The following is an 11599-nucleotide window of genomic DNA, read 5'->3' as shown; positions in this document are numbered from 1 at the left end:
TCAATAGATAATCTGATGATCGGAAATAGGAAGATGGTGCTGCATGAGATAACAGGAGATGTGCGTAATTCATAATTTGCTACTCAAATAGCCAACACACATATGTAGATTTAAAAACAGTGATTACTCAGTTAGTTCCATGAATTATACACCTATTAATTAAAGCAAATAATCTAGGTACATGTAATATTCAGCAATTCTAACAAACCATACTGGCGCGTAAACAGCGACTCTGAGTTGAAGAAGTTGTATATCTAGTTCATTCAGACAGCCACCAGAGGAAAGCAATACTAAGCACTCAAACATTTTAGGCGTCATAAATCTGAATCCATACAACGTGTAAGTCTCGTGAAGCTCTACTAGAGCTCACATAGTGCAGTGTACGTGGAGCCTCTTAACACTTCCACTCAGAATAATTTGTTCTTACTTCGAACATGTTTGTCGTCTTCATGGTTCTGTCTGTATGTTTATGTGTGAGATCGCAAGTGTAACTGACAGCAAAGAGAGAGAGAGACAGACGAACAGAGAGAGAGAGAAAGAGAGAGAGAGAGAGAGAGAGAGCGGGGGTGAGTGTGGACTAAAGACGTATAATAATGTTACTTCTGACGATGACTGTGTAAGAAAAGTCTTTATTCCCGTGTGTCGATTTTACTCAACAATCTTCCTGGAGCAGTACAAATTTCAGATCTTAATGTTTTAGAGGACAAGGCAGCCTTATGTAACTTTTAAAGTTGTAAGAATCAAGACAGATTGTTTTCTGATCTATGTAAATGGATAATGAATTATGAATAATGGTGACCGATGCCCACGCGGTTTTATATTACATACAAATCTTTTATGTGGTAAATTGTTGCAACTGTGGAAATATAATATATAATCTTTAATTTAGAATTGTATTTCCTTTATACTTAACGATTAAAGTTTTCTTTATGTCAGTAGAATACTGATGGGATATGTAGTCGATTTGATAACTCGTCATCCCGTTCCAGAAGAATGACAATGTTTCCAATGTGAACCACAGTTTCAATTCCACACTATATACATGCCTTATAGTCATGTCCCCGCCATGAATCACGCCTATTAACAGACATTAGAGAATATACCTGCATTTAGCCAACTATTACTCCAATCAAATTTAATCTTTCCCAAACCCGCGCGATTGACTATCTGAACATATAGTGAACCTTTAAAATGTCGTTGAGTTTATACCGCTGTTCTAAATCATTTATCTTTCTGTAGAAAATAGTATGGCCTGGCTCAGAAACAAAGTTGAACATAAACTTCAATGGATATAGAACTTTCGAGTTGTCTAAATCATCTATATACTCCATCAGAATAAAGCTTTAAGATCGACTTTCCGGAGTCTCACCACATACCAAGCGACCAAACTACACTATGTTGGTCTTTGACACCACCCTTGAACATCCATTGTCTTCTTGCACATAACTACGTATAAAACAGACATAATAAGTTGCTCATGCTGAATTCTAATATCATTATTTTCCAGGAAGCGCAATTTTAATAAGATCTTGTTAAATATTATGTCTTAGAACCGACACATTTCTCTGGTAATTTCGTTTTACAGTTCAGAATCACGTTTATACACGCGCCTTACGGGCATGTTGTTGCTCCTAGCCAAGCTTATAAATATAGAGTATATTAATCTATAGACGTTTGCATTGGGAAATATTTTGATACGTGTAATTTGAGCTTAATTTAATTTTAATGTCAATTATATGAAAATGTCGTACAATTGATAGATACGTAAATTCAAAAGGTAAGTAAAAACAAAACGGACACTGTATATGATTTATATTTGGATATCCAAGATTGTTTATGATTCTTTTTAGCTATCAACATGAATGTATTTAACTCATTAAGGTTCATAATCTACGACACATAATATAACTATATAATATAATTTGGATGTATAGTGATCTCTGTTTCAAAGTCGCACTTATTAATCGATGTGGTGTATGGTTTAATGCCAGTTTTAGGGTAGCATAGGCTATATATGATGGCTATTGTGGTGCAGGAAGAAACAGGCAAGAACCATCGCCCTAAAGGAAGTCACGGGCAATATTTTTGACACACCCACTTTTGACGAATTGAAACTCACGCAAACAAAGTGAGATGTGATTGATCTGTAAAAACGAGTGACTTATACTTCTCGGCAATCAATTAGCCAATGTACGAACCTGAAGAATGAATATATTTGGATAGGAGATAAAAAAAAACTGTGCTTTTATCACTTTCTCTCTGGTATATTGCAGTCATATTGGTGCTTCAAAAGAACATCGGCGAACGAAAGGTACTTTAAATAAATTTAAAGAGCACGTATGATCTTGGGACAGTCTTTACTACAGTTTTAGCTATAACACCTCACAAGAAAATTATATATTACTTACATTGCGAATAAAGTTCCTGTGTACCTTCTCCCACAAGTGTTATCTTTTTCACTGTCTATTAATTTCTACTTTTTTCAATTTCCTTCGCCACAATCGTATAACAAACCTTGATAAAAACAGACACTTATATTCATTGCAAATTATTTTGTACTCTTCTAAAAATTACTTTCATTCTTTTCTGAAATACGATATCTTATTCGCTTCACACCCATGATCGAATAATGAATGTGAGGAAGAGAACTAGTGGATATTTTCTTTGACGCAACAAGCGATTACTCTAAATAAATGTAACGGATAGTAATATACAAATGTTTATGATTTATCCAATTTCATTGGTAGAACACAAATAAAGCTTCAGGTATACAGGTATAATAATCTTACTTGAACAAATTTAATCAGAATTAAACACGGCTCTAATCTTTGGATCTGTTTGCAGATGACCTTGTGATGAATAAACCGTACGTAACGGAATCATTAGAGCATTCAAATAAACACGTGATCACGGACACAGCTACAGAAGGACACATTCCTACTCCAGGCCACAAATATCATTATCGTATGACGCAATTACATTCAAAGACAAAACAGTAAAACAATTCGTCTGTAGGAGGCTTCGGCAACCCTATCAGCATGGATCAAACAAAATAATTATATAATGCTGTCAGTGAACGCGATTGGCCAAAGATATTTACATGACACTTTTATTATTATTATTATTATTATTATTATTATTATTATTATTATTATTATCATTATTATTATTATTATTATTATTATTATTATTATTATTATTATTATTATTATTATTATTATGTGCAGCTATTATATGATATGCTCTAATCCAGAAATATATACCACTTTGGGTTGCAAATCCGTCAGTTATATTTCGTACACAGAATGATAAACGTGTCATCAGTGTGTGATATCAGGTCAGCCAGCATGCGTGATGAAAGAGATGGTAGAGTCAATAAAGACAGAAAGATAGAGGGGGAGAGAGAGAGGGGAGGAGCACACACAAAGTTGTTGTTTCTTCTATTTGAGACATCCAGCCAGTTTAAAGAAAAAATAGTTCAGATCTTTGAATATGTTTGTGTGAGAGGAGCTTGCGAGTGTTTGTCTATGAAAACAGTCAGAGTTAGACTTTTAGTCTAAATTCAAAAAATATTCCGCTCACAAAGCGACTTTTAATGAGATATTATTTGAAGATCAAGATCAAAAAAGCAATGTTTGTAAGGGGTAATTTTTGTCCAGACTCGAAAGAAAAATATTAAAACAGGCAGAACAAGCTGCTCGTACTCAACTTTATAACGCTTATGGGTGTGAGACATTCTTTCAATGTCATCTGAAGAAATCCTTTACAAAAACACCCCGATAGTTGTATGAACGACTATAGACATGTTATATCTCCGTAATAATTTGTTCCATCATTCAGAAATAAATTTAGATGTAGTCCTTGTGGACGTCTTTCCTGTTTCAACCATATTCATTTAAACATTGTATTTTTATCAGGCCGCGTTTCTCCTGCTTTATAGAACCAACTTCGTCCTGGTATGAAATCAAATATTTCCTATGAAGCTATTAAGCAATATGCGGCTTATTGCTGAGAATGAAATACGATTGTGTTATATATTCTAGCTCGGATATATAGACTTGGCCAGAAGAAGGATTTGAGAAAGACGGTTGTGAAATGTTCCACTGACAACACTTTACATGGCCATGTTCCTGCTCACAGCTAGCTTATAAACGTAGAGCAAGCTCCTATCGTGTTTAGGCAGTCTATATTACTTGAGCCAAATCCAGTCATAGACACTTGATAATAGCATAGTGTTTTTCCTACGTTAAATCCGTTTCAGTCAACAACAGCAACGATAATAATGATGATAATAATAATAATAATAATAATAATAATAATAATAATAATAATAATAATAATAATAATAATAAAAATAATAATAATAAAGTACAATAATAATAATGTTAATATTAAAGAAAGATATATCGCCACCAATGAATAGTATAAATAATAAACTTTAACTTTACAAATTTATAATTTCTTAGGTGATACAGTTATAAATTAGAAGGTGCATATGCATGTATTTGCCAGTAGTAAAAGAAGTTAACAGTATTTACGTTCCACTATAGTTCAGAGTTAAGAGAAATATACCTTTTAAGAAAAAGACAATCCAGTTAATTATTAGAGCGATAGATTAAAGAAAACAATAGCCAATGTGGATATTGTGTGTTGGCATCCATTAGTCTCAAGAGATGATGGAACTGCGCCCATGAGAGATGTCCTGGTTGGTGGTTGTGCAGCGACTGTTGTGGCTATGTAGTGCAATGCGGGAGTGGCAGTCCCTGTTGCACTTGCTGCACTTGAAGCTTGCCTCTGGTGTTGGTTGGAACTGCTTCTTCCTTCCTCGATCGTCTTTCGTCAGCTAGCAAGCGTAGCTTGTCCTCTCCGGCTTTCAGACCAGTGATCAAAGCATATCGCCAGCTTGATCTGTCTAAAGCGAGCTCTTCCCATGTGTTGACATCGATATCAAGGGCTTTCATGCCGTGCTTGCAGACATCCTTGAAGCGGAGATGTGGTCGTCCAATCGACCTTTTCCCAGAAGCGAGCTGAGAATAAAGAATGTCTTTGGGGATCCGTCCGTCATCCATCCGACGTACATGGCCCAGCCATCTGATGCGACGTTGGCGGTGGTGTGTGATCATGCTGGGAATCTTGGCACGCTCAAGCACCTCGTTGTTTGTTACTCGATCGCTCCAGGTGATCCCCAGTACGCGTCGGATGCATCGCATGTGAAAGTCGCTCTGTCTTTTCTCTTCTGAGTCCAGGTTTCACTGGTGCACATATGAGAGTGCTTAGCACGCAGGCACGGTACACGGTGATCTTAGTGTTCAGGGTCAGAAAGCTGTTGTTCCACACTCTCTGCGACAACCCAGAGAGAGTTTTGATACCATTCCGATCCGCTTGTTGAGCTCAGCATCAAGCGAGAGGTTGTTGGTGATGGTAGAGACGAGGTACATGATCTGACTCACCATCTCAAGTTCGTAGTTGTTGATGATGATGCTTGGTGGGTCCGAGTCCTGAACCATCACGCTTGTTTTCTTTAGGCTTATGGTTAGTCCAAACTCATTGCATGCTCAGCTTCTGTGTGGGTGGTTAGAGCAGCATCGTCTGCGAAGAGCATGTCCCTGATGGTTACTTCACGCACTTTGCTCTTTGCTTTCAGTTGTGCCAGGTTGAACAGTATGCTGTCTGATCGCGTGTGCAGGTAAATCCCTTCAGTGGACGTCCCAAAGGCGTGCTTAAGCAGGACTGCGAAGAAGATGCCGAAGAGCGTGGGGGCAAGGACGCAGCCCTGTTTAATTTCACTGCGGATGTCAAGAGGGTCGGATGTTGAGCCATCGTGCTGCACTGTACCTTTCGTGTCCTCGTGGAAGGACTGGATCACGCTTAGCAGCTTCGGAGGGCAACCAATTTTCGCCAGGATTGTGAAGAGTCCGTCTCTGCTGACCAGATCGAATGCCTTGGTGAGGTCTATAAAGGCCAGGAAGAGGGGTCTGTGTTGTTCTCTGCATTTTTCCTGCAGTTGCCTAACAGAGAAGATCATGTCGATTGTTGACATCTCTGCCCCGAACCAGCACTGCGACTCTGGGTAAATTATGTAAGCAAGCGTCTGCAGTCTGTTCAGGATGACACGTGCGAAAACTTTATTCACAATGCTGAGATGTATTATGCCCCTGTAGTTATTGCAGTCGCTTCTGTCGCCGTTGTTCTTAAACATGGTTATGATGTTAGCGTCTCTCATGTCCTGAGGCACTTCACCCTCGTCCCAGCAATGGCAGAGGAGGTCGTGCAGTGTGTGAGCAACACGCTACATCCGCACTTGATGAGTTCTGCTGTGATCCCTGGGCCTTTACCTGGGGACAGTTTCTCTAAGGCCTTCTTCAGTTCGTCTACAGTAGGTTTCCCGTCCAGTTCGGCCATGAGAGGGAGGGTTTCAATGACGTTGAGGGCATTATTGGTCACATGGTTCTCTTTGCAGTACAGTTCGGAGTAGTATTCCACCCAACGCTCCATCTGTTTGCCCTTGTTGTGGATGGTATCGCCTGTGGCAGACTTCAGTGGTGATTTCAGGTTCGTCGTGTGACCCATTGCTTTCTTTTATGCCATCGTATATGCCTCTGATGTTTCCAATATCTGCTGTTGACTGAAAGCTCTGACAGAGGTGAAGCCAGTATTCATTGGCACACTCCCGTGCTAATCTCTGCACCTTGCTTCTGGTATACCTGTATGCCTGTAGTGTCTTCTGGCATAGGGATCGCTTGTATTGCAGCTGAGCACTGCGACGCTTTTTCATGGCTGGCATGAGTGCGGCAGAGTTAGCTTCAAACGAGTCATTGTTCTTTGATTGCTTCTTACCAAAAATCCGTGTGGCTGTGCTGTACACAGTCTCTCTGATGTGATCCCATCTTTCTTTGGCACTGCCGTTGGGGGGTTCTGAATCAAACGTCTTGGAAAGAGCATAGGTGAATTCCTCAGCCTAGTCTGGATAAGATGTTTTGCTCACATCAATGTGTGGTTTACCCTCTTGCCTAGAGGGGTGGATCTTCTTCGGCTGAAGCTTCAATTTGCAGCACACCAGTGAGTGGTCGGTGTCGCAGTCAGCACTTTTGAAGGTACGGGTAAGAAGCACACCCTTCATTTCTGACCGTCTTGTAATGAGTCTAGCTGGTGCCAGTGTTTAGACCGGAGATGCCCCCAAGACACTTTGTGCTGTGGTTTTGTCTGAAAGAATGAATTGGTGATGCTGAGGTCGTGGTACGAGCACGTCTCTAGAAGGCGCTGCCCATTCTCATTCATCTTCTCAATGCTAAACGTGCCAAGACAGGAGGGCCAAGAGTCATGATCGGCACCCACCCTAAAATTTAAGTCGCCCAGCTAAATCAAGTTCTTTCCCTTTGGAATTTTGTCGATGAGCGAGTTTAACTCATCCTTGGTATCTGTGGAGGATCTTAGTGTGGGAGCGTAAACGCTGATCAGATAGACAGGCCCGTTTGTGGTGTGGAGGCGGAGGGATAACAGTCTCCCATTCCCTTGTTGGCAGGGTTCTATCTTCCCCAGCAAAGTGTTCCTGACAGCGAATCCAACACCAAACTCTCTGGCTTAATCGACGCTCTTTCCTTGCGAGAAGAATATGTAGTTATTTTCTCTGAGGGACCCGGAATCTGGCAGTCGTGTCTCCTGTAGTGAGGCGATGTCGACCTGGAGCCTTGCAAGTTCGTCGTTGATCACTGAAGTCGTTAGAACATCACTGATTATCTGTAGATCATATGAAAGCCCAGTCAGCATGGTCCGGACATTCCAGGTACCTAGCTTGAGGATTAAAGTTTTTTTTCTTTTTTCTTTTTCTTTTTTTTATTTCTTGGTGCAGTAGTTGCAATCAGCTTGTCAGGTACTCGCGTAACTTAAGCCTTACGCACCCAGCAAGGCAGGCGAACTGTGGCGGGACGGCACTTTATTGGCTGGGGGCTGCCCAGTTTGAGGCGGGCGGTAGCCGTCCAGTGAAACATGTTGGTCTCTCCCACCGTCAGAAGCAACCCCTGGTGTCTGGCTCTACGCCAATCGACCGATGACTTATAACCGATAAACTGGTGCTTCACGTGTTGTGTCGACGCTGTGGAGCGAAGCTGGAGTGTCCTCTCCAGGGCGCAAGCCTGGGCAGGGTGATACGGAGAATCAACTGTCGCCCATGCAGCTGATCCTCCCTCTCCACGCAGCTGATGGATCCAAGGGAAAGGACAAGCCGATACGTCATGGCACCAGCTGCATCGCAGGAATTGCCGAGATGACACTGAAATCAATGCCAAGTCGCCTTAGGGACTCCTTCTCCGGATTTTCTGTTGGGGTTTACTCCCTTAGCCTTTCCCATGAGAGTGTATAGTCGCAAGGCAGCGAAGGTTTGAAATCAGAGTTTACCTTCTCCTAGATGGGCGACCACCCAAGGTTAAGGAGCCCCATCTGCGTGAAGCATCTGGTTTAGAGGCGCCAAAAACTCGCCTGTCATCCTTTCTCCAGTCAGTTTAAACAGGTTCCACCACTCTTGAAGGCCTGTAGCTGGATTTGGTTGTCAGAGGCTCTATCAGACGCAAGCCATTGTGAGATTTCACGGCGATGACAACCCTTGGAACCCAATATCGATATAGAGTGTTGAAATAAATATCTTAAACATGGCATGTTCTACAGTAACATTTTACATTAACAATATATACGATTGCCCATTTATTAAATTGGTGTAAATGGAAAGACCAGAAGAAACTACACACAAAGAAATATATTTGAGCAGAGTAAGACACAAAACAGTAATATTTCTTCATCACATTTGCTCTGTCTGAGGATAATAACAAACTGTCAGCAACATTTTGATATCGAGGTATGGATGTTATCGACTTGATTTATTGTTACAGATATTTACATGAAAATATATCGATATATGTTGATGTGCGTAGAAATTCGCTTTAGTTTATTTTGATAGCAAGTATATGAAAATGTCATACAATCGATAGATTCATAAAAATATCATTAGGTAAGTAAAACTAGGTATTGTGTATATGATTGAAATTAGCAGTCTCAAGACTGTTTATGATGCCATGAATGATGGACACAAATAGGTTTATCTCATTAAGGTTAATAATCTATAATACACGATATAACTTTATAATATTATATGACTGTGTTCTGATCTCTGTTTTCATAAATGCACGTAATAATGTTTGTGGTTCTGTGATTTAACGAATTGTATAGACATATTGCAAATTCAAAAGAAGGTCGTCACTACAAAGGAATTTTAAATAAATTAGAAATGACGAATATTCTTCGGACAATCTTTACTGTAATCCTATCTTGAAGTTATCAGAAAAAATTATACATGACCAACATTTCAGTTTACTTTCCTCTATACCTTCACCTCCAAATGTTATCGGTTTACACGTATAGTACTTTTCAAATGATTTCAAAATTTCACACGCAATACTTGTATAACAAACCTTGGTCAAGAAATAAGTTTACAGGCACTGCTAAGTGGTCTTAACTCATCTTGAAAAATTACACGTTTATTTTTTACCAAACAACGATATCTTACTTTCTTTACAATCAGTATCGATGGATTGTACGAAATGACTCTAAATGAATGTAAATTACCTATATTAAATTAAACGTTTTTTAAATTTATTTAGATTTCATGAAATTTCATACCTAGTACACAAATAAAGCATGATGTATAATCACCTTTCTTAACAGTTTAATCAGTATTAAACACACCCTAAATCTTTAAATCTGTTTGCAGAAAACCATGTGATATCATGACTTTAGTGCCTTTGTTCTAGTCCCATTTATTCCTTCTTAGTACGAATTATTTTGCTGTTGTATTTTGATTTCTGACTTTATCTAAGGACGGACTTTTTTCAAGTTCTATTATTTGCAACATTATGTCATTAAGTCATTACCATGTCAATGTATGATCAGTGCATCATGTTTTCATTCAATGAACTACCTCTTATTTTCAATATTTGTATATATTATTTGAATTATTATTATTATTATTATTATTATTACTATTGAATGTTTTGCTTCAGTTTGATATTTCTTTTGGTGATCTTTTTATTTGACTTTGTGCTTTTTCCCGTCCGTAAAGTTTTATTGTCATAATTCATTGTTTATATTTTAATGGTGTCTTGTCTTTCGTTTCTGTTTACTTTTCTCTAGTTAAAATTGTTTCGTGGATTTATTGTGAATTGTCGAATTTTGAATTGTGAAAGGAAGGTGCTGGTACATGTTTACTTCCTGCTGTGTATTTGTCCTTACCGAGTTTTCATTTCACTCGTCTTGTATTCGTTTTCTTAGCTTTCTGTAATGTGGTATTAATTCTGCTTCTACGTCTGTGTAATGAGGACTGTTGTAATCTAATATGTAGCAATATTCTATCTCCTCCTTCCCTCTTTTTGTTTTGTTTATTTTGGTGTTTGCGTGCACTGTGGCAGTCCATTTAAGTACTTGTTTCTTTTGTTTGATTTGATTTTGTATTCAAATCTACGATATTGATATAGTGTAGTAATGAAACATTGCCAATATTCCAACAAACACTGGAGGTAATTACATCGGTTTCGTAAAAATATTTTATGAAATGTGTTAGACAAACGTTCTGGATCATAACTTTGTGTTTGTTTTGAAGAATACAGGTGTCATAGTTTCAGTGCAATGTGGTCTTTATAAGCCAGGTCAGACCAATTTGATCCACACGATGATTAAACTCCGTTCAGGATCCCGATATAAAATTGCTTATGGAGAGAGAGAGAGAGAGAGAGAGAGAGAGGGAGGAATTGAGATTGCTGTTCAGAATATAATCGTTGTCATCAAAGTCGTTTGGGGTAACACCTCCCTGTAGTAGTTTCGCAAGCATGATATAAATAGTGTTCTAATTGTTAATTCTAAATAAATAAAATATATGTTTTCGCAAAGTTGCCACAATTTATTATATATACCATTTTCATATAACATGAAATAAACACGTCGGAAGTAATTGCCATTTATCATAATGCATTAACCATTTACATAGATCAGGACCAATGGGTATAAATCCTTACAACTGTAAAAGTTACATCAGATTCCATTGTTCTTTAAGAAATTATTGCCTCAATATTTTACTGCTACTAGAAGGTTGCTGCGAACATTTGATACACGCGAATACATTTTTTCTTGCATAGTCATCTTCAGGTTCTAAATATTTTAGATGCCATCGAAGACGATGTATAAGTTTGTTAGTAGAGCAACTTCCGTCACACGTAGCATCCCGTCTCTCTCTCCCTCTCTCTCTCTCTCTCTCTCTCTCTCTCTCTAACATACACGTGCACACATACGAACATATAAAAACATCAGTACGAAAAGCATATTTGGAGCTACAAATAATATATTATGAATATTAATGTTAAGACCATTCAGGGAAACTGCACTAGGTCATCTCGAGTTGAACTTCGCGAGACTAACACTGTGTATGGATTCAAATTTATGACGGCATAAGATACCTTCGTATTGTAGTAGTCAGTTCTTGCGAATCCAAGCGCACATGGCCACGGCATCCTCTGGCACCTGTCAGAATAAAGTCGGTATACAACTTCTTAAACTCAGA

The sequence above is a fragment of the Sinohyriopsis cumingii genome, unplaced genomic scaffold (assembly GCF_028554795.1).
Source record: "Sinohyriopsis cumingii isolate HCF-2022 unplaced genomic scaffold, ASM2855479v2 utg000348l, whole genome shotgun sequence".
In the NCBI taxonomy this organism is placed as follows: domain Eukaryota; kingdom Metazoa; phylum Mollusca; class Bivalvia; order Unionida; family Unionidae; genus Sinohyriopsis; species Sinohyriopsis cumingii.
This window is presented reverse-complemented; position numbering follows the sequence as displayed.